Source organism: Halichoerus grypus, chromosome 13 (genome assembly GCF_964656455.1).
Source record: "Halichoerus grypus chromosome 13, mHalGry1.hap1.1, whole genome shotgun sequence".
Taxonomy (NCBI): domain Eukaryota; kingdom Metazoa; phylum Chordata; class Mammalia; order Carnivora; family Phocidae; genus Halichoerus; species Halichoerus grypus.
In genome coordinates this window covers 72312148-72336818 of record NC_135724.1, presented here as the reverse complement: position 1 = coordinate 72336818, position 24671 = coordinate 72312148, and the positions used below count along the sequence as shown (strand labels likewise).

At 46.5% G+C, this 24671-nt stretch overlaps 1 protein-coding gene across 5 annotated transcripts in view; it reads left to right on the top strand.

Moving 5' to 3' along the window:
- The window catches only part of OSBP2 (oxysterol binding protein 2), a 172858-nt gene that overhangs the window by 51166 nt on the left and 97021 nt on the right, over positions 1-24671 (top strand). The window lies entirely within an intron of this gene.

Below are 24671 nucleotides of genomic sequence, written 5' to 3'. Positions count from 1 at the left end.
GATCATTATCATTAGCTATTAGAGAAATGCAAATTAAGATCATTATGAGATATTACTACACACTTATTAGAACAGCTGAAATAAAAAATAGTGATGATAGCAAATGCTGGCAAGGATCTGTCCTATACATTGCTGGTGGGAATATAAAATGGCACAGCTACCCTGGAAAATAGTTTGGCAGTTTCTTACAATACTAAACATGCAATGACCGTATGACCCAGTAGTCACATCCCTGCACATTTATCCCAGAGAAATGGAAACTTAAGTTCACACAACAGCCTGCACACAAATGTTCAGAGCAGCACTGGTTTTTATGGCAAAGTACTGGAAACTACCCAAGGGTCCTTCAGTGGATAACCAATTGAACAAACTCTGGTCCACAACACAATGGAGTACCACTGAGCAATGCCAACGCATGAGTTACCCATACATACAACAACTTGGATGAATCTCAAAGATATTAGGCCAAGTGAAAGAAGCCATTCTCAAAAAGTCGTATGACTCCATTTTATCTAACATTCTGGAAAAGGCAAAAACTGTAGAGATGAAGGACAAATCAGTGATTGCCAGGGGTGAGGGGTGGAGGGAGGATGTGATACAAAATTATAGCATGAGGGAGTATTTTGAGGGTGATGAAACTGATCTATGTCCTAGTGGAGGTGTGTTATGAAGCTGTACATGTGTTAAAATGCACAGAACTGTACGACAAGAAAGTAAAATTTGCTGTAGGTTAATTTGAAAACAAAATGCAATTTTGACTTATATTCCTTCTTGGGCTCTCCCCTGCCCTCCAGATCTACCCGGCTTCCCCTCTCCTCATCAACACACTATCTTTCTGCGAGGCATGCTGAACCTCTTACCTGCAAACCCTCTTCCCTAGTACCTGCAAACCCCTTTCCCACACCCTGTTTCCCCTTAGGTCTGCTTCTCCTTCAAGGAGAGGGCCATTCAGGAAACTTCCCTGAGCCAGCCCCTTGCCTGGGCCAGATGCTTGCTCTCTGCAATCTGGTTAACTCCTTGTGCACAGTAGCTAGTGGTTAATGTGAATGTGGACTTCCCAGAGCCTCAGATTCCCCATTTGTGAGGGTCCTTGCAGTTCAAAGATTTCTAAACCAGTGGGAGCCTCCCTGAGTTCAAACCATGGCTCCTTTACTTACCAGCTGTGTGACCTTGGGCAAGTTGCTTGCTGTCTTTTGCCTCATTCTTTCCTCTGTAAAATGGGCTTAATAATAGACCCACCTCTTAGAGGTGCTGTGAGGATTAATTTAGAGAATGCATGAAAAAGAACTCGGCGCTTGGCTTGGTAAATTCTCAAGAACAATTAGCTGTAATTATTGATAATAGCCATCCTGGCAGCTTTAAAATAATACAGGTTCCCAAGTCCTCCTGCCCTGATAAATCTGAATGAATGAGAGTAGTACTGGGTGGGGTGGGGCGGAGGAGGGTACCTACATTAAAAAAAAAAAAAAAAAATCTCCTTAGATAGGAGTACCAGATTTTGCAAATAAACATACAGGACACCCAATTTAATGTGAACTTCAAGTATATAGCAAATAATGTCTTAATATAAGTATGTCCCATGTAATAGTCGAGACATATACCAGAATTTATTAATTGTGTATCTGGAGTTCAAATGTAAAGATTGTCCTGCGTTTTATCTATCTGCATTTAACTGTATCCTGGGAGACCTTGACACTCAGCCCGCTTGGGAGCTATCCTCCTGACTCCCTGCTTAGGGTCCAGGGTTGAACCTCCCAGTCAGAAAATAGAGAGTATTTTTTTTCACTTGACACAGGAGGGAGCTAGAGGATGGTTGTTCACTTTCTTTGCTCCTAAATTGATGTCTAAGGAAGCATGGGCAGATTGGCTGGCTTGCAACTTACCTCTCAGTACTTGTGAATCATTTTCAGAAGATCTGCAGGTCTGCATCCAAGCGGGGCTCTGAAAGGCTATAAGAAGTGAACACAGAGCCAGCCACCTCTTTCTCTTGGCCTTACTTGCAGGGGGGCTAACCCAGCCCCTCAGTGGCTCCCTCTCTTCTGCCCTGCTTCCCCCAGGCTGGCCTACTCTCACATTGATGTCATAGCCCTATTCTGACATCACAGCCCTGTGCTCCGAATTATCCCACACAGCCCAGATTCTGCCCTTAGAACAATCAAGGCTGGCATTTGAGCAGGGGTCAGGGGGCTTTGGGTGGCTTGTGGCCCTAGGGGTTGACCCTAAAGAACATCTGGGCAGCCTGCCATCCAATTGCTCCAAAATGAAAATCCTCTAAAAGGTAGGACTTCAAAGGCTTTCCTTCTGTCCCTGGTGGCTGTGGTCCCCAGAGGTGGAAATAAATTCCTGGGGAATGTGGATTTGTTCTAGCTCTGTAAACAGCTCCTAGAAAAACTGCTGCCTTTGTGCCTTGGGATGCAAGGGGCCTGGAGAAATGCTGGTCTCTCCTTGGTCCACTCAACACTCTTCCCATTTGAAGGAATGATTTCCTGAAATACAGAGTTTCTTACGTGTTGTGGGGGAGTTGTCCCTTAGCGTTTGGAGAATGCCTGCACGTACTGAGTCTGTGGTGGGTTCTTCTGTGGCCACCTCCTCTGTCTTCAATCCCTAGAGGCTGGGTGGAGACAGGGTTGTGCCCTTCTCAGCACAAAGGGAAAATGCCCCCATGTTCAAGCTATTAGCTCTCAGATCCCTCAGTCCCAAAGAGGAAGATACCCATCTGCCTAGCTGGCCAGAAGATGTAATGAGGTCTCTTGTGAGCTTATTAAGTTAGTAAAATATTGACTGGCATTGATTAAACAACACACACACACACACACACACACACACACACACCTGAATAACTTCTCATTAACTTTGGTAGGTGGGCATGAAGTCCCCTGGGATGAGCACATTAAAAGTCTTAGTGGAGGACCACCAAGATTCTGATGTGATGGTCCTGTGGTGCCCAGGAACCCCATTTTTTAAAAAGATTTTATTTATTTATTTGAGAGAGAGCGAGAGAGCACAAGAGGGGGGAGGGTAAGAGGGAGAAGCAGACTCCCCACTGAGCAGGGAGCCTGAAGGCAGTCGCTTAACCAACTGAGCCACCCAGGTGCCCCGGGAACCCCACTTTTAATAAGCGTTCCATACAGGGCTCATGCTGGTCCCCCGTGGGTCTCATTTTAAGACATGTCATCTGTTTAAACTTGCTGGATTCCTTGCCACAACTGGCTGGCTTCCCCCATTTCCAAATTTCATGGTTTCCATTGAATGGGGATTTAATTCCATTTTACTGCCACATATTTATTTAATTCACTGGATATAGAGAGACAAAAGAGACCGTTAGGGTGATCACCAGGTATGTTTGTATCCGAGTTCTTGGACCCTGTCTTCCAGCCGTAGGTGCAGCCTTTACTTGACAAGAGGCATTGTGTCTATGTCAGAGTATTATACTCTTTACTCATCAGACTCTCTTCATGGTCCTCACCTGAACTGAGAGAGTGGGAATATGGGTGTGAATTAAAGGTTATTGACCTTGACAGTGTTGAAGTGTATTGCTGACTGAAGGGATTGGCTTCAGTTTCTCTGGTGGCTCCAGGATGAACATTTCACAGGACCCAGGATGGCAACCATTGCTCGTCGATAGGTCAGCAGCCCAAGGTGGGTATTCCTTCCCCACTTTGGCTGTGAATTCAGGCTTCCTTGAGAATGGCACACAGACTTCTGAGCAAAGCAACATATTCTGTGCCTAGTTGGGAAGGGAGGTCAGTTTCTGGCTTGGAGGTCTTTGGATGAGGCAGTTTCCCACGTCCAGGTGTTTGGGTCTGGAGCCCCTAATGGTCTCAGTGCTTCTGTCTATGCTTCTGGTCCAGACGGGAGGCAGGACATGTCCTGGCCCTTGGTCCTTTGTCTGCAAGTTGAGGGACAGAGCAGTTGGCCTCACCCAAACCCTCCAACATGTGGATGGGTTGGCCTCTCTTTCTCTGAAACTCTTGTCTGCCCTGACCCACACCTGGGCCACCTCATCCAGTAGGGGTGGGGGAAGAACAGAAGGAGTTGGTATCCCCTCAGTGATGCTGGGCTCACTCCATCCTAAGGAAAAGGAGGCCCTGACTGCCACCCTGGTGTGGGAGAGAGAAAAATCAGTGCCCAATTTGAGAAATGAAGCTTTGGGGACTTCGCTAAAATAAAGGACAGGACTGTGCACAACAGGACAGCATCCTGAGGGCTCCTCACAGGTGGGGCCAGTCACTTTTATTCTGCAGCTTTTAACAACACTTTGAGCATAGTAGTTGCTCAGTAAACATATGTCAGTTGAAAAGGATGCAGGTAAAAGCTCAGGTGGGACAGTTGGACTCAAGGATGTTATAAAACTCTAGGGATGGGATTTTGTAAAGCCTTTGTGTTGTTGTGGAAAATTTAAGACCTAGAGAGAAGTGGACAGAAGAGTCTCAGGAACCCACACACATACCTGTCTCTCAGTTATCACCTCAACCCTGTCTCTACACCTCCAGCCTGTTCCCCCAACATTTTGAAGCCAGTTGCAGACCTTATGTCATTCCATTTGTCAATATTTCAGGATGTACCTTTAAAAGAGTAAGGATTCATTCTTAAAAATTTAACATAACCAAAGTACTGTTATCACACCTGAAAAATGAACAGTGCTTTGGAATGAGGTTTATTTCAGGGAGCCAGCGCACTCTCCGGTGTCCAAGAGGGTATAAAGGAACTAGAAATAGGAACGCAGTGGCTGAGAAAGGGGGGCAGGCCTGTGCTTCCAGCCGAGAAGGCAGGGCTTTAGTCAGAGTTTGAAGAAACCAAAGAGGAAGTTAACATCCCTCAGCTGGGAGAAAATTCTGGACCTTCACAAAGAAGCAGGGCGTGGCATGGCTCAGGAGGTCATGGAAGGATGGAGACTCCCCTTGGTTTGGCCTTGCCAGGAGGCCCTGCAGGGTAAAGAGCAGGGCATGAGCTGGAGTCAGTTCTCAAGTAGCAAAGGCAATAGCCACCAAAAGGGAACTTAGCAAAGCGACGGTATTTGTTCTGTAGGGGGTGTTGACAATTGGGATTTAGATGTGACCCTGTGACCCATACAGATGGCAGCAGCTTACCCCTGGGGGACTCCTATAAATCAGTGCTAGCTGAAAGAGGCTCAGGGTAAATGGGTCACCAGCGAGTTTGAATGTACGTGCAGAATTAGAAGAGACTGATGTTCAGTTCTCAGAGAAATCGAGTTGGATTTTCACAGTGAGGATGACAGCCTTGCATCTGTTCTGACTTCAGCTCTTCCCTTAGGACCCTCTGCCTGCCTGCTAAGCCCCGGAGCCAGCCAAAGGATGGCCCCCTTATTCCAGTAGAAAATAGGCATTCTAAGATGTGTTTGCATTGGGAGGTGGTCATCATAAGAGGGTTAGTAGGTCAGAGTCATTGACTAAAAAAGTAGACGAAACGGTCACTGTCTACATTTGATGTAATCTTACCATTAAGATGGTTTAAGCATATTTTCCTGCCAGGGCAATTACCTTGATTACTAATTGCTTTCTTTGCAACTAAAGGACATCATAGCACTTCCCTTTGTAATTATCAGATTCATAAGGCTTATGCTTTGTTACCATTTGGATGTTAACCTGCTTGTGTATCTGTGGGCATGAGCGCCAACCTCTGACACAGGTGAGGCTGTCGGCTCATCATGTCACCAGCTCCAAGGCAGAGGGCCCTGGGTACCAGGGCAGAACGTGTGACCTAAACCCAAGGCACACTGGGCTGGGACACCTTCCTGGGTCCCTCCTGCACCTCACTCTGCCAGTTTGAGCTTTGATTTGGAGATAAACTTTGAAAGGTCAAGGCTAGGTATTCTAGGATATAGACCTGGAAGGCTGGGCTCTGCTGAGTCTCAGTTGCATGGTGGTGTGAAGGAGTGTGGCTTAGTATAAGGGGTGCAACATTTGGGATCCTGGCTTTGCTCTGAGTCACTTTGTGACTTTGGATGAGCCCTTCAAAGCCTCAGTTTCTCTGCCTGTCAAAGGGAAGAATAATGGCCATATCATGAGGCGGTTATGAGAATAAATAAGAACAACAACAATAAAAGACTACAGAACACCTCTAGGTGAGAAGGAACCGTGTGGCTCAGCTGACAGGCGCGGTCATTACCACCACCGACCGTCCCTGACTCCAGTCCGTATCCCCACTTGACAATAGAGGCGCGTGGGATGGTCTCGTGCACGCAGGGATGTCTCCTCACTGCGCAGGAAACACCGTTATAGACAGGGACCTGTTTACTAATTCTTTTTTAAAAATTAGTATTTTGTCATGGTTTCCTATTCAGGGTCAGTTAGTGGTGGGGAATGAAAACCCACTCAAACTGTGCTTTAGTAAAAGTAGGGAGTTATGCTCAGGGTATGTCCTGGAGGGACAGAATGTGTCGTCAGCTGCTCCTGATTTTCCCATTTCTGGTTCTCTCCTGGTATCCCCTCCCGTTTTCTTTCCCTCTGCAGATGGGCTTCTGTGTTCTTCTAGAAGCTGTTCTGCCGGTGGGGCTGCCCTGCCCTGGCTGTGCCCGCCTTTGTGCTGCTGTCTCGGTGGCCCAGTTTCAGATTCTTGGGCCAGAGGCCCCAGAGCAGCTTGGAGCAGGTCCCCAGCCCTGGTCCCATCAGGGTGGCCTGATCCCACATCCTCTGTGGCCAGAGGAGGCAGGGTCATACCTGAGGGCGACCTGAATGTGTTTAGTAAGGGAGAAATCCTGCCCCCTCTCGGGTCCTCCTGAGATGTGACCTCTTCTGCAGACCCTACCCTGACCACCTCCAGCCTCCATCCAGTGGTCCCTTACTGTCCCCTCCAGGAGCAGGAAAAAGAATAGGAAGGCAGACCGCAGATGCCCGTTGCCCACATCCAGCCCAGACCCAGGAACCATGGTGAGCTCACACCCAGCTCTGGAGGGAGGCCAGGCCAGCTGGTGGGTGTGATAACCATGAATTGTGGAAGAGAATCATTGGGGGAGAAGACAAGTCCCCTGGGGGCAGGGGCAGGAGTCATGGAAGCTTCTAGAGGCCCCTCACAAGTGGGCTGTGCTGTCAGGGAGGGCCTTGCGAGCACAGGAAGAGTTGGGCCCAGTGGAGGCTGGCTCTCAGCAGCACGGTACACGTTTGGCATTTGGCACACAGCCGGGCACAGGAGTAATTCCTGCACCTTGGGCCAGTGTGTGAGGCCCTGTGCTGGTCTCCTCCCACTCTGTCAGCCTAAGTAGCTTCCCTTGTTCTGTGTCTGGTGGTCTCTGGTGAAGGACATCTGTTTGAAAAACGGATTCCACTACAGAAGGTTTGAGAACCACTGGTCCAGAGCTGTCCCCTCTGAGGTCAGCATTAGCTTTGAAACCAAGGCTGAACCTGAGGGTGGCAAGGGCTAGGGCGAGGGGCGGGGCTGGCCATTTTCATGATCCCCCAAAGGAGGCCTGTGGGGGCAGCTCCCTGGAAGGCTTCACAGAACTTGGCCTGGGTTTGCCCTTGCCCGTGTAGCTGGCATTGCTCTCCAGGGGCTCCCGTATCAGGGGTCCTTTCTCCTCCCATGGAAAGGACAAAGGCCTTTAATGCCTGGGTGCAGAGAGAACATTCTGTCCAGCACTCAGATGTTTGGTGTGCACGGTGCCGCATGCTTGTAGGCTGCCTTAGTCCAGGTGGGAGCCAGGAAGAGCATAGCTGGGCCGACAGGCAGCCACGAGGCCAGAGAGCCGGGCTGAATGTGGGCCCCCTCTGGCTGCCCAGGCAGGAGTCGGCAGCTCCTGCAGCCTTGGGCGCGGCCCTCTGTAGAGAGAGAAGAAATCGCCCTCGTGGGTTTGTGCGGGGCCGGGATGGAGACTACAAGCTGGGATTCTGGTGGGCGAGTTCTGCTTTTAGATGACTGAGTGGTGGATTTTCCTCTCCTGCCAGCACCACCTTACATTTTTCTGTAGAAGACAGCCGGAAACACTCGACTGCTCAGAGAGGGGTGGCCTCTCTTGAGGAATGGGGTTTTCATTTTAATTAGGCTCTCGAGTCATGGGGCCGCACCTGCCTTGGAAGAGTTGCAGCTACCACGAGCCCATCTTTCCTCATCTCTGTTCAACACTAGAAGTGGGGAGGCCAGACCGGTCCAAGGGACATCTTGTCATTGGTGAGGCAGCTCTGTGTTTGCAGAGAGCTCCTATTCATAGCTGTTTTGTGAGCTCAGCCAGAAGAGTCACCTTCAGGGCCTGGCCACAGAGGCCTGGAGCCCCAGCCGTGCTGGCGGCCGCTCTGCCCGCTCCAGGCAGGCCTGTGGCTGCTTCGGCCTGACTTGGAGGCCACGGTGAGGTCTGGCTTTCCCTCTCTGCAGCTGAGCACTGTCCTCTGTTGCCCTTGCCTCTCTGGAACTCAGGTTCCTGTCTGTAGAAGGGAAGCGGCGAGAGCCCCCGGGCAGTTAGAGAGCTGGTGTGAGCCCCACACACTGTGCAGTGTGGCACACACACCGGATGGCTGTTATGTCACGAGAGTTCTTCTGCACAACACCTTCCAGTCCAGCCCAGCCCAGCCCGGCTGCTTCCCACCCCGCAGCGGGTGCTCTCCCGGCCCCTGGTGCCTCTCCTTCAGAGCGCTCACCACCATCGTGGTTGTTATTTGCTTGTGAACTTACCTGTTTGACGTCTGGCTTCCCTGATAATCCCAGTGCCTAGGCCTTGCTCATCTCAAAGGAGACATGCAGCAACTATTTGTTGGGTGGATAAAGGAGGGGGAATGAATGAACGTAGAAGAAGGTGCCTGGTTCCTTTCATTCATACCTTCTGGGGGCCGAGGCTTCAGGCCATTCAGATAAGTTGCATGGGGATCCTCACAGAGCCGAGTTTGAGGAGCATGTCCTGCTGAAGGGCATTACCGGGAGTGTGGGAGATCAGGAAGGACTCTCGGCAGCTAGTCTAGAGAGACCGCAGGGCAGCATCGGTGTCCTCAGCAATGGGCAGTTGAGCGGAGGTCACCATAGTTAGCCCTCCAGCTTCTGCTGTTCACATGACAAGCAGTAGGACCTGAAACACTTGGCTGCGAGGGATAATACAGGGGTTAGGGCTCTGCTCCTTTATGCAAGATCAACGTGTAGTGGTCTTTACCTCCTGAGCGGAAGATTGGCCTCAGCCCCCAGCAGCAGGGTCCTAACCACCAAGGAGGAGTGGTTCCTGGGAGAAGGGAGAGTCCATGTCGGGGTGGGTCCTGCCTGGGCTGCTCAGCTGTGGTATGTGGGCACTGGCTTTAGCGTCGTCCTCTCTGAAATAGGGACAGTCTCAGTGCTGGGTCAGCTGACTCCACAGGAGGACTATGAGGCTGGATGAACGTGTGTAGGAGAGAGTTACCAGGGGTCACTGTTGGCGTTGTCATTGGCAGAGGGGTCCGACAATAAAAGTGGGCCCTCCGCAGCCCCTCCATGGGGTGGTGGTCATCATAGACAGTCACGGTCATTGGAGTAAGTGCCAGGTGCCAGGTGGCTTTTGTGAGGAATGTGCCATTACGCGGGGCCATTCAGTCAGAATGCTGGAGGTGAAGAGGGTGTTTCTAAACATGTCTGCCTTTTAAGAGAAAAGCTTTATTGTTTTATAAAACTGTACTCCGTGGAAAAAGAGAAGAGTAAACTATCCTGAAAAATGGATAAAAGGGAGAAAAATCTCCTCAAATCTACTAACCCAGAAATGATCACTGTGAAATCTTGTACTGAGCAGCATTACAAACATTTTATTTATGCATAGATATGCATGTAGATCTAGGTATATACTGTCACATCATCGGGGGAAATCCCCAATATTCAGTTTTGCAACTGACTCATCAGACTCAGCATGTTGTGGACATCCCATGCTGACAAATACACATCTGTGGCACCGCTTACTATGGAAACTTGGTAGCAAGTCATGCATGCGCGTGTGCGCGCGCGCACACACACACACACACACACACACACACACACACAGACCCCTGTTGTAATCACTCATTCTTGAGCAGTTCTCAAGTACGGCCAATCTTATTTCATCTCACCCCAGCCTGTGTACCCCCTGTTATATTTTTTATCGTGGTAAACACACATAACACAAAATTCACCATTAATGGCATCTAGCACATTTACAATGTCATGCAACTATCACCTCCATCTATTTCCAGAACATTTTCATCACCCCTGAAGGAAACCCCATAACCATTAAGCGGTAACTCCCTATTTCCACCTTCCCTCCGCCCCTGGCAACCACTAATCTGCTTCCCCCCATTACTTACTTATTTGTTTGTTATTTAAATTCAGTTAGCCAACTTATAGTATATCATTAGTTTAAGATGTAATGTTCAATAATTTATCAGTTTCATATAACACCCAGTGCTCATCACATCACGTGCCCTCTTTAATGCCCTTCACCCAGTTACCCCATACCCCACCCACCCCGCTATTATTTTTTAAAAAGCCCCATCTGCAAACATTTTACTGTGTATCTCTAAAAAACGAGGACTCTTATAAAAGCATAAATTCAAGACTACTTACACACCTGAAATAACAATTCTTTAATATTACCTATTTGAATATCTAATTATAATGTCATTTTTAATGGTACGTAATATTCCACTGAATGGATATAACATGATTAAATTAATACTTTTTAGCCATTTAGGCTGTTTGCAATGTTTCCCTATTATCAAAAAAAGTACCGGCACAAGCATTTCTGTGCTTTTTTTTCTTGGCAGTAGCATGATTTCCAACAGGTAAATTCTTAGAAAAGAGATCACTGGATCAAGTGAATGTTTCCCATTTTGATACTGTTGCCAAGTTATCCACCATAAACCTTCCAGTTTATACTCCCCTTAGCAGAAAAAGGATGGCTTGGTTAAGAGAAGGTGTTCCCTGGAAATATACGCATGTTAATCCTTTGCCATAGCTCAAGTAAAAGTACCACTATTTTCCCATTTGTATAGACATGCTCTGTTGCACTGGGCGAAGGGTCTCCCAGATGCTACCATAGCTCAAGGCCATCAATTGATAACCAAATGCAGGAGAAAAATGCCCTGGTGTGGCATCCATAGTGACAGCCCACAGGACCTTCAGCCAAGGAAGGGCTCAGAGCTGTCGGGGAGAGTGATGGGAGCAGCCTCGGAGAGCAGGAAGGCGGAGGCCCCATTTGTGGAGCCAGGGGCTGGTTCCCACGCAGATGCGTTCATCAGTCTGGAAGCTGGGGGGTGGGGCAGCTGGTGGTAGGAAACTGATACTCTTTTGGAAGAGAGGGAGGAAGAGAGAACTGGTGAGAATAATCATCCTCTGCCATTCACTTAAGCTTGATTTCCTATGCTATTAAAGACATTATAGTGGCATTAAAGGACACTGAAAAGAAGAATTGAAAGCATGGCCATGGGCCATGCCTTTGGGGCCCCACTCCTATCTCCCACCCCCACCCCCCTGCACGGGCAGCTGAAGTTGTAGCAAACACCACCCATTCTCATTTCCCTCGGCTTCCCAGCGTCAGTATTCACCAGCTCTGCAGCCTCAGTTGTCACTTTTTATGCTTGCTTCTAGCCCTAGTTTCCGTCCCTGCTGTTCTTTGGCTGGACACTTGAGCAGCTTCCGGTTATGGCCTGTTATAAATATAACATGTCCATGCATGCTGTTGTCCTCTCTTCTGTGACGCTTTCCTAGGAAAAGTTGTGTCGGGGGGGGGGGAAGGAGGTGGGTACATGCAGGTGGTATGGTGGCTCTTGATTCCACTGTCCTTCAGCCCAGTTGTTTTTAAGAAGGCGATGAGTGCCCTGCAGGAGGGTACCAGATCATAAACGGTTAAGTCAAGTAGTACAACATGTATATAATCTAGAAATAACTATTCATCTATTGGGGGGCAAATGATCACACTTTTTTTTTTTGGATGGGATGCATAATCTAACAGCTGGGACGTCTGGCTTGAGTTCTTTGAGGACCAACACCACCTTCTCCTCACCCCCTTGCCCACTGCCCAGCACAGAGTGGCACTGCACAGACATTTGGCAAAACTTCCAGAAGGGGGTCCTGGGCAGCGCTGCCACCTGACCTGCTCCTGAATGGCTGGACTTCAGCTTCTCAGGAAACGGATGCCTTTCTGTCGTAACTGCCTTGGCCGCCCTGCACTTCCTAGGTACACTTGTTGCTGTGGTAGCTGGTCAGAGCAATACATATCCTGCCCTTCCCTGGGAAAGCTCCAGAAAGGAAGCGCCCCTTTTTCTTTTAAGCATCCCCAGTTCCTTTCCAGAATGAAGTTGAACTAGAGCTAAGGGAACGAAGGAATGGTTCAGTCTTGTACTTGAGTGGCAGGGACCAGACCTAAGGCAGAAGGACCTTGGCCACTTGGACGGTTGAGTCTTCTTTTCCCTGGTCCTCACTACCCACCCTGGCCCACCTGGGCGGCCCCGACGTTTGCTTGTCCTCTCTCCCTCCTGTTCGCTCCCAGCTCCTCTGTTACACAGAAATCCAGCTCACCCCCACTCCTCAGGCTCTCCTCTTACTCTTCAGTATTTCTTTGCTCCTCATTTTTCCTTTTAGATGTGCCTTTCCGGCATTCAATGTGAAGCAAAAACTTTAATCTATTTGTAGTCTATTTAAAATCAGAGGAAGGTGCCTGAATTGAAGGATTATTCAGGCTGAGCATTCAGTCCCTCAGGGGCTCACAGCCCTGGGGGAGCAGAAAGGCACAGTTCTTCGGTGTTATTTGAAAAGCGTGAGTCACCCAGAATTGTTTTCTGGATGCCAGTGCCAAGGTTTTTGCAGTAAATATGCCCCAGTAATCCATCTCTTCTCAAAACAACGAAGTGATTATCCTGTAGCAGGTCCTGGGGACACATTCAGGCACCAGTGGGAAAGCAGCTGAAAATCTCATTAGGGAGCTTTACTCAGCCCCTACTCTGTGTAACAAACCGAGGCTTGTGAAATGCCAGGGGGCTGTGACTGGCACTTTCCACGTTCCCTGGCCACTAAGATACCATTACACCATTTTCTTTTCTTTTCTTTTTTTTTTTTTTTAAAGATTTTATTTATTTATTTGACAGAGAGAGAGACACAGCGAGAGAGGGAACACAAGCAGGGGGAGTGGGAGAGGGAGAAGCAGGCTTTCCGCAATGCGGGGCTCGACCAGGACCCCGGGATCATGACCTGAGCCAAAGGCAGATGCTTTAACGACTGAGCCACACAGGCGCCCCCCATTACACCATTTTCATTGAATCCCTTTGGCATTTGTGGATCTAACTTCTGTCAAGTCAACTTCCCATTCCTTGGGCTTTGTGCACTCATTTCAAGCGACCCAAAAGTAAATGCCATGTACTAATTTTATTTTAGTATTAAAAATCATCCGCCTCAAAAGACGGCCATTCCTGCATTTTAACTCCGTGGTTCCCACCACACACTGAGTCACCTGTCCCTTGGCTCAGGCCTCAGCTCAGAGTTGTGGGTGTGGAAAGGCCGGTGAGGAGCCTGGGAGTCTCTTGGCCAGGACATCCACCATCTACCTCTCCACTTCTCCTTTGGAGCCTGCACTCCCCAGAGACACACTGACGCTTTGTGTTTCTCTGTGTAAAATGCCCCAGAAGTGGGTTGAAGCATTCTGATCTCGGGCTGTTCGGAGTGAAGGAGACATGAAGGGATGTCCTTTCCCTGCACCCAGGTACTGAGACTGACCATAGGTGGTGCTGGGTCCTGTGCAGGGCATGTCTGGGGGACCGTCTCAGTGAGTCAAGCAGTACCATCGAGAAGGAGGGAACATTTTTCCTGTTTACAGAGGAGGACCTCGGTGCCTTTTTGGAAATTGCTGTTAGGAAGTAATGATGCTTTGATCGACATCTAGCTGCTCAGATAGACTACTTCAAGAAGAGTGCTGAGGGCAGGGCCGGCCACACAGGAGATGCTCAGGAAAATGTCCAGTGAATGCGTGGTGGCACCGAAATCCAAACAGAGACTTTTGCAGCTTCCAAGCTAGGCCTTGTTGCATCCCCTGGATGAGAACATAGTGAAAGGCAGGAGCAGGTAAGGTTGATTTTGTTTGTGATTTAGTAGGGGACACCTAGGAGTAGGGACATTTGCTCAGTAGTTGGCCATGAAGCTCTGCAGGCTTGGAAGAGTTCATGCAGGTTCCTAAAAGTCCATGGGCTCTCCTGCTTTCTTGGAGTAGCAGCTTTACTACACCAGACCTCAGGGAGAGGGAAATAAAGCATGTGGGTTGGATTTTTATTAGCTATAGTGCTGGTGTCCTGTCTAAAAGCAGCTCGAGAAGGTGAGCTACAGTCACAAATTGAATTTGTCAGAAGAACACCTCTTCCTTCTGCAAAGGTCCTAGCCGGTTGGGGGGGAGGATTCCCCAGGGAATGTGAATGGTGGCCCTGCATGGACGGTGGACTATGCCCTGACTTTGTGTGGGCTGATTATAGAGGAGTGCCTGCCTGGGAGGGGGGCAGGGAAGGTGGGGCTGGGAGCCCCAGTGAACCGGGAGATCCATCCACAGGAAGGTGCCAGGTCTCATGGTCTTGGTGGCTTGTAGCAGCTGTCCAAGCTGGAGGACAGGGAGGAACACAGGGCTTCTTGATGGACAACGACTTTTCTTTTGTCTTCAGTGCATGTCTTTAACAAAGTCTTTAACAAAGTCTTTACTGAGGTGTCATTGACATGCAATAAACTGCCTATATTTAAAGTGCCTAATTTGGTAAGTGTTGACATATGTATACACCCACAAAACCATCACCACCATCAAGATAATGGACATATTTGTCACTCCCAGTGTTTCCCCCTGCCCTTTTGTAATTCCTCTTCAGCCCTTCCCACCTCCCCAGGTAACGACTAATATGCTCCCTGCCACAATAGATTAATTTGAATTTTCTAGAATTGTATACAGTATATACTCTATTTGGCTCCTTCACGCAGCATAACTATTTTGAAATCCATTCATGTTGTGGCATATATCACTAGTTTGTTCCTTTTTATTGCCGAGTGGCATTCCATTGTTGGATGGAATGTCTGCTGCTGCCAGTTGATGGACATCTGGGTTTTTTCCAGGTTTTGACAATCACCGAAAGAGCTGCCATAAACGTTCGTGTCCACGCCTTTGTATAGACATATGCTTTCTTTTCTCTTGGGTAAATCACCTAGGAGTGGAATGGCTGGGTTATAGGGTATTAGATATGTGCTTCACTTTTTAAGAATCTGCCAAACTGTCTTCCAAAACGGGTGTACTATTTAAATGCCCACCAGCAGTGTGAGAGGGGCCAGGCCGGGGAACACTGAGTCAACGATCCCAGGATAACCTGAGGAAATGCTGAGCACAGGTTTTCTTGATGAACAATCATTTTGCCTTCAAAAAATATGATTGTATGTTTTCTCAGGCATTACAGTGTCTTATACATTTTCTTTGCTTCAAGGAGTAGGGGACCTGTGCACATATGGTCCTAGTCATTAGTACCCCCAGGAGAATCAGTGAAGGCAGCTTACTGAAGACACAGGTTCCGTCTGTTTTCATTCCCCTGGGACATGAAATACCACATCGCAGAGGCAGGGAGGCTTGTTCAGAGAGCATGTTTCTGTCTAAAGGTAAATGAATAACTCCATAACACTCCTAATGCTGTTGTTCCCCAAATCTGACTGATCACGTAAAGTCTTTGCCTTTGTGAATGTTTACATAAGAATGCAATTTATTGAGAGTCTTTAGTTTGGACATAGAAAAACTGGCACCTTGATGCAAAATGTGCCATTTCTCTCTAGCTGTTGTTCCCCACCAACATTGCCCATGAGCCCCAGAAGCTTCCCAGAGCCACACCTACTTGGATCAGGCAGGCAGATGATGACTGTAGGAGAGTGTGGATCTCAGAAATGTCCACTGTAATCACTCAGACTGTGTTCATTGAAAGTTGTCTTTGACATGTATCTGTAGAATGACTATTTCCTCCCATGGAGAGGCTTCAGAAGCAGGGACAGCGTTTTCAGAGGTGGGCATAAGTGTCCGCACTCTGGTGGGTAGTCTCACAGAGCTGAGTCTGTGGTTGCTTATTAAAATGCCCTAGGTGAAAATCCTTGTTTTTCATTCTTAAAACCAGAATGGCATCTCCAGAAATAGATTTATGGGAGTTCACTTAGTGATAAAGGTGCCATTCAAATCACCCAGTGGAGGGACCATTAACAAGTGTGTTTTAAGTTATATCCTCCGGGAATTTGTTTTTGTTTTTTTTTTAAAGATTTTATTTATTTATTTGACACAGAGAAAGAGACAGCGAGAGAGGGAACACAAGCAGGGGGAGTGGGAGAGGGAGAAGCAGACTCCCCGCTGAGCAGAGAGCCCGATATGGGGCTCGATCCCAGGACCCTGGGATCATGACCTGAGCTGAAGGCGGCCGCTTAACTGGCTGAGCCACCCAGGCACCCCCAGGAATTTGTTTTTATGCAAGATATGGGATAGGCGTCTAATTTTATGTTTTCCAAAAGTATATCTCATTTTTCCCAGCAGAATTTATTCTGTTTTTGAACACTACTGTCCATTGATCTCTTTATCATTCCCTCTGCCTGTATCCCACAGTTAAGTCACTGTAGCTTTATGGTAGAGTTTGACAGCTAGTTGGATAAATCCTCCCTCACTGTTCTTCAATTTCAAAAATATATTGGGATTTCCCCCTTCTATGTAAATTTTAGAATCACCCCAAGTTTTACTTCAACTATCCCATTGGGGTTTTGTTTGGGGTTGCATTTTAATTGTAGATTACTTTTTCCTTTCTAACCATGTCATGTGTGGACCGCATTTTGTTCTTTGAATAGTTTTAATCATATATCTAAAGCAGTGTTTAATATTTCTGAGTTAGGAAACTTGCTTCCTTGCTGAATTTTAGAGAGGTTAGTATATATTAAGTCAGTATACAATAAATATTTGCTGCACAGCTCTCTGTGCCAGACAGTACTGGGAGATGAGGATTTAATGGAAATTTAATGGGAAACAAAACCAGTCACTGCCTCCAGGGACCTCACTGCCTGCTGTGAGGAGGCAAACAGCCGAAAAATCGTGGTGGAGAGTGTATGAGGCTACACCCCAGCAAAGGAAACACAAAGAGAGGCACCTCGCCTAGTTTGGAGGGTCAGGGAAGGCTGCCTGGAGGACGGGACATGTAAACTGAGGCCTGAAGGTCAAGGAGGAATTTGCCTGATGAAGTGTGGGGAGTGCAAGTGAAAATGAGGCCAGAGGTGGGGAGGAGCGTGACCGTGTGGAGAGCTCCAGAGAGTTCAAGAGTGTCCCAAACAGAGAGGGCTGGGATGGGGTGGGCATGGCCCAAGATGAGGCTGGAGGAGCCACATCATGGATCATGAAAGGCCTTCCCAGCCACATTCCCAGTCTCAGCTCTGCTCCTCTGGCTGTAGGGTACACAGCATGTCAGAGGGAGGCAAGACTGGTGACAGGATGTGTTGGCAGCAGGGCAGGAGAGAAGCCCTGGGACTTGAGAGCTTCAGGGGGCAGAGCCGAGCTCTGCGTCCTGTTTGTTCCTTATGGTGTCTGCAGAACCAGAAGCCAACCAACCTAGGATCTTGGCTGTGGGGCTTTCCAGCCACATGACCTGGGACACATGATCTAACCCAACCCCCGCCCCCATCTTTCTGAGCCCCGGTTCCATTATTTGAAGAATCAGGCTGTTGTGAGGATGTGTAAAGTGTCAACACCCTGCCCGGCCTGCGTAGCACCCATAAAAGTGACGATAGTGATGGTGGTGATGGGGACAGTTTGATTAGCTGCAGAATGTCCTGCTGAGTGGGAAAGGGGAGAGGGAGGGAGTGACACCATCCCTTTTTATCTAGGGTCTCCCCGATGCCAATGCCGTGTCGATCACTCTGAAAATGCAGAATCCCACCTGGTTCCCGTGGGAGATCTTCCTCCAAGGAGAAACCTTCAGTAGAGAGAGCCCAGCCCTCTGCCGCATGGAGAGCTGGTGGTGGATGGTGTGCTCAGAGCCGGGTCCTGGCCTTCTTAGCCACATTATTCCCCTTTTACTCGGGGCCCTCCATCAAAAGGCTGAATGTGCTCTGGGGTGACTGACAAACCAGCCAAGGCCTTTGGTAGGATTGAATCTGACAGATTCAAAGAGGAGCATAAAATGGTGTTGCCGTGGCTCAGACTTGCAGGGCTCCTGCAATTACGCGTCTCCTTTCATGTAAAATTAGATTAGCACCGTGGCTCCCGTGTAATGAGTCTCTAATGCCAGGGATCGTGTTAATGAATACGTTGTAAATGTTGACTTTTGATTCAGGCCTTCTTCGGGGGTGAATAATTAATTTTTAATAGCTTTGGGCAAATCTACATGCAGTACCGTGAAAGGAAAAAAATGGCTTGGCATGAGGCCGTTGACATGTATGGCCATCTCAGCGATGGTGCCTTAAAGGAAAAATGAACAAGAAATGTTAGCTTCTGGCATTGACTGGTGAAACATCAGCTTTTGATTGTTGCACCCTCTTGGAAAGAACTGTACTATTTCTTAGCCTAAATGGAGGATCTTGGAAGGTGTACTGTTCCATCTCTGAGATGCATGCTCCGGGTTGCGGGGAGGGGCTCTGGAAGGAAGTCCAATCCTGACCAGAGAGAGAGGACCTGAGTCTGGCCAGCAGGTGGGGACTGCGTCCTCTGTGCATTCAAACACCAGGATTTCAGGGCAGTGAAATCCGCTTCCTCTTAGAAATGATCTGGCCCATCTTGTTTCCAGATTTCGCATCTTCCAACCAGTTCCAGAAGCCAGTAGCTAACAAAAGTGAGGTCTCCCTTCCATTGACCCACCCATTCAGGTCAGATACGGGCAGAGAGAAAAATCAACTTTCAAAAATCAGAAAAATCAGACTCAAAAATCAGAAAAAAAACAAAGACAAAAAACCCCCCCAAAAAACCCAAAAGAGCCTCAGGACAACCCAGTGCCCCTCTTTGGGGTTCACCACATAGAAAAAGCATTGGCTGAGGCTCCCAAGTCCACTGGAGGCCCCCAAGTCCAAATCTCCCTAAGGGGAAAGAAATGGTTTGATTGGAAGTGGTTTGGATGCAGCCTTTCGGAAGGCAGCACTAATGACCAGAAGGTGGACAGACTTGTTCTAACCCCAAGAGCACAGGGCAGGATGAATTTTTCTCTAAGAACAGGGTCTGCTCGTGAGATTCTCTGTAGCAGCTTTGCCTCCTCTTCTGGTGGGAACTCTGTTTCCATTTTAGAGCACAGCTTCATTCTATTTTGTGCCATGTTATCTGGGGGTAGGAGGGATGTGAATCTCAGTGAGAACATGTGTTGTTTCTTGTGCATCTCTATGTGACAATGGCTGTCATCAGAAAGAAGGAGGGTGGCAGGCGGTGACGCTCTCTCCATGCTCCGAGATGACTGGGCTTCAGAAGAAGGACATGGGCCCCTGAGGTTGGCAGACACGTCGTAGTTTGTTACAGTGGCTGACGGGTGTGGGCTCCTGGGGCTGGAGGCATGATTGGCCAGATGACCCACAGGGTTTATTGTCTCTGTCCTTTCAAGTGTCACCCTCTGCCTCCACATATCCCCTGGATTAAGAAAGACTCTGGATATGTAGCCCCATGAAAATACATAGCACTGGTGTTTGACCCCCTTTTTAGGGAGGGAAGGGATAGAAAAGATTGGATAACTTGAAACTGCATCACCTATTTGTAGTTCTGGTTGCACATCTAATTTACATACTCATACACAGGATCCATGATGGATTTGGAGGGAGATGGGAAAGAGGGCAAAGTTGGAGGCTCCACATTGGTCTTGAACTATCAAGGAGATCTCAGTTTGGGGGGCTGGATTGAGAGAGAGAGAGAGAGAGAGAGAGTGTGTGTTCCAAACAGCTTCTACGGCTTTCAGGCGATATTTCAGCAAGATTCTTAAGACATGCAAAAAGCAACCCCTAAGCGATATAGCAAACTGTATTTAAGGGGGGGGAGGGAAGGGGGGAGAGAGAAGGAGGGAAAGAAAGGTGGGGGAATACTTAATAGGTTAAATTATTTGAGATGTGGTAACTCGCTAAGGATCCACTGGCAAATGTGGTTAAGGGTCATTTCAAGACTGATAAGTTCTTGGATCAACAATTTAAAAATCAGTTAAGGGATGTTTCTTCTGTTATCTTTATGCTTGCCCCACTTATCATGTGGATGCCCTGAAACCGAGGGGGATAGGATCTGTTTCTTTGGTTTTTAAGTTCCATTGCTTGGAAGGTCTTTGACATTCAAGAGCAACATGATCCCTGTTGCCAACACTGCCCTTCTTCAGGTTCCAAGAGCTTACATATATTAGGGAATTTTAGATATGACCAATCCTGTCTCTTTACCATAACTGTGCCACAGTCTTGTGAAATACGTTGTCAATTGTAATTTCACTTTGCTGATAGAGAAAAACAAACTGTGGACTGGCAGAATGCCTTAGCTAGCACAGAGCAGCGAGACTGAGAGGGTCACAGTCATGTCCCAGGGCTGGGTCCAGGCCAGTGGAGATTTCAGGAGCCTTTGCAGTAAATAGTTTTATTAAGACCCCAGCTAGCCTCCTAGCCTGCCCCAAATCAATGGGTACATAGGTAGACATCACCAAAATATAGAAATAGAGTCACGATTAAAAAATCCATAGGTGGGGCGTCTGGGTGGCTCAGTAGGTTAAGAGTCTGCCTTTGGCTCAGGTCATGATCCCGGAGTCCTGGGATCGAGCCCCACATTGGGCTCCCTGCTCAGTGGGGAGTCTGCTTCTCCCTCTGCCTCTCCCCCTGCTTGTGTTCTCTCTCTTTCTGTGTCAAATAAATAAATAAAATCTTTTTAAAAAATCCATAGGCATTTATCAAAACAGCAAAAAACTAAGGATTTAGGAACCGTGTACAGAAGCTTCGATCACCATGGTTTGCATGATAAGAAATAGTTTATGAATATAAGCATTTTTTTCATCCACCATCTGCAGTGTTGTTTATTGAGAAAGCTGAGGTTATAAACCTTCCTCAAACGCTTCCTGCAGACATTTACTTGCAAGCCCTTGGGTAAAAGTTAGCATTTCTATTTTTTAATGAATAGTCTCTATTGGGTTTAATTAGTCACTGTGTCTATGCATGAATCATTCATAATCTGGGTTTGCCACCAGCACATGGCGTTTAATGTCAGATGAACGGAAACAATATTTTTAAGCAAAACGTAAAATACACTTTGGCCAATTATCAATGGTTGACAACATGTTTTATATAGATAAAAGTTGATTGGCAGCTGTTACAAGTTCTGTTTTGTCTTCTTGCCGGTTGGGGGGAGAAATGAACATTATGAAAAGCATAAGTCTCAGGCATCTTTGAGGGCCCAGAGTCTGGAACATTCCCCAGCCCACCCGACATCAGAGAGGTGCTCTGACCTGGTGAGAGTAACATAAATAATTGCTGCCATGCGCGCCTGCTCTGTGCCTGGCATTTTTACGTGCATTATGTGTAACCCTCCCAAGAACTTGCCCACAGTCACTGAGTTAGTAAATGGCAGAGCCTGGCTTTGAATCCAGGTCTATCTGACTTCAGGTTCTCTGCTTCCTTGTGTACACATTGTCTACTACATTGTCTACACACTGAAAGTACAAGTGATTAAGGTTGTCTTTCAGCTAAAAGGTTGATTTCAAACATTATTTAGGTTGTACAAATACTCATATTCTCATAGCTATTCACAATAGCCAAAAGGGGGAAGCAACCCGAGTGTCCATCAATGATAAATGGATAAACAAAATGTGATCTATCTACACAATGGAATGTTATTCAGCCTTAAAAAGAAAGGAAATTCTGATACATGCTACAACATGGATATTCCTTCTCTTTCATTTTTTTATTATTAATCAAGCATTTTTTAAATATATATTTTTAAAGATTTTATTTATTTATTTATTTATTTATTTATTTATTTATTTATTTGACAGAGAGAGACACAGAGAGAGAGGGAACACAAGCAGGGGGAGTGGGAGAGGGAGAAGCAGGCTTCCCGCTGAGCAGGGAGCCCGATGTGGGGCTTGATCCCAGGACCCCGGGATCATGACCTGAGCTGAAGGCAGACGCTTAGCGACTGAGCCTCCCAAGCGCCCCTAATCAAGCATTTTTTAATGATTTTATTCTCTCCTTTATTCATTCTTATTTGTACCTTCTCTCATTCTTATTGTTTTTAAAGATTTATTTGTTTATTTTAGAAAGAGAGAGCATGAGGCAGAGGGAGAGGGAATCCTCAGGCAGACTCCCTGCTGAGAATGGAGCCCAATGCAGGGCTCGATCTCACAACCCTGAGATCATGACCTGAGTAGAAACCAAGAGTTGGGCGCTTAACCGGCTGTGGCACCCAAGCACCCCTCTCATTCTTTTAATAAAAGAGATTATAATGTGAATCTTTCATATATTAGAGTCTACTTTAAACTAGTACTTCTACCACTTCCCAAACAATTTAAGAACTCCACAAGTTAAATTCCATTTATCTCTTGCTCTTCTTCTTATTGCTCTTATATATATTTACTCATATGTTATAAATTCCACAGAGCATTATAATTGTTTTTTATTTTGCCTTAAAATATTTTTATTTCACCTTAAGTTTTGAATTTTTTGGCAATATTTATTTATATTTAGTTACATTAAAAAAAAGACAATTCTGATGTTCTTTATTCCTTTCTGAATTTCTTCTCTTCTGTCTGGGACCATTTTCCTTCAGTACAAAGAACTCGAGTATTTCTTGTGATACATGTCTACTGGCAGTGAATTCTTTGCTTTTTGTTTTTTATTTTGCCTTAAAATATTTTTATTTCACCTTAAGTTTTAAGGATCTTTTCCCAGGGTATAAAATTCTAGATTAGCAATCCACCCTGCCTCCCTTCCTTCCTTCCTCCCTCCCTTCCCTCCTTTTTTAAGCTTTAAAGATCCTATTATCTTCTTTTTCTCTATTTTATATTGAAAAGACAATAATCAGAATCAGTTTTATTGCTCCTTTGAAAATAGTGTATCTTTTTTTTTTTCTCCAGCTTCTTTTAAGTTTTTTCCTCTGTATTTGATTTTTAGGACTGACTGTAATGTACCTAGATAAGATTTGATTTATAGTTCTTCTTGGGGCTCACTGAGCATCTTGAATCTGTGGGCTAATGTCTTTCACCAGATTTGGGAAAATTCGGTCATTATTTTTGCCATGACTGCTTCTGGCCTACTCTCTTTCTCTCTCTGTCTCTCTCTGTGGGACTTAAATTACATGTGTGTATGTTAGACCTCTTGATGATCACCCAAGTGACCTTTATGGTCTGTTCTGTGTTTTCCATCTTTTTTTCTCTCTGGCTATTTTGATTAACCAGATTTTGAGTTCGTCAATCCTGCTTTCTACTTTACCCATTCTGCCATGAAGCCAATTCAATGAATTCTTAATTTCAGATACTGTATTTTTAAATCCTGGAATGTCCATGTGATGACTTTTATAGATTTCCAGTTCTGCTGAAATGCTACATCTATGTATCCATTTTGTCTTTTTTTTCTTTAAAATTATTAATTACAGTTATTTTGAAATTAGCTTCTTGCCAATCAAGCTGCTTAGGACGCACTAGATATGCCAAGTGGCTCTTCTCACGGCTCTTGACATTTCAGCCATCTGTATTTTTGAAGGTTTACATTTCTCTCTTGTAGTGTTTTCTTAGGTTTCCCTAACTGCCCGTGGGCTTCATGCGGGGAGAACATTAAGTCTTTGAGAACTTACCAGGAGCTATGAGGACTCAGAGCCCCCAGTTTATGAGATGTGGTTGCTTGGTGACTGCTGAGGGAAATCTGGTCTCCTGGGCTGGGATCCACCTAACTGAGAGCTCCTTGGTCAGTCAAAGCTATAAGCACGGTATTCAGGGTTGAATTTATTTGTTTTTCCTGCTTTTAGTCCTTGTATATCACAAGTTTTTAAACACTAAAAACATATTTACAAGGGAAATAACTGATATTAACTTAACCAACTACATAATGTTTTTTTTTTTTTTAAAGATTTATTTATTTATTAGAGAGAGAGAGAGAGACAGCGAGAGGGGACACAAGCAGGGGGAGTGGGAGAGGGAGAAGCAGGCTTCCCGCAGAGCAGGGAGCCCGATGCAGGGTTCAATGTGGGGCTCGATGCGGAGCCCGATGCGGGGCTTGATCCCAGGACCCTGGGATCATGACCCAAGCCGAAGGCAGACGCCCAACCACTGAGCCACCCAGGCGCCCCTACATAATGTCTTTAAAAATTCTCTTCCACTCTGTTAATATATATACTTCAGATAAGAATTTTTGTTTTTTAATTTCTTAATAATAATTAATAATATTATATTACATATTTGAAATTTTAACCATTTTTAAGTTATGGTTCAGTGGTATTAAATACAGTCATATGGTTCAACAAACACCACCATTCATCTCAGAATTCTTTATCTCGAAAAACTGAAACGCTATACCCAAGAAACAATAAACCCATCTCCCCCCTCCCTCAGTCCCCATTCTGTCCCCAAGACAACATTCTACTTTCTGTCTCTACGAATTTCACAACTCTGGGTACCTTATATAAGTGGAATCATAAAGTATTTTTCTTTTTGTTACTGGCTTAATTCACTTAGCATAATTTCTTCAATGTTCATTCAGGTTGTAGCACATGTCAGAATTTCCTTTCTTTTCAAGGTTGAATAATATTACACTGTATGTATATATCACATTTTACTTCTCCTTTCATC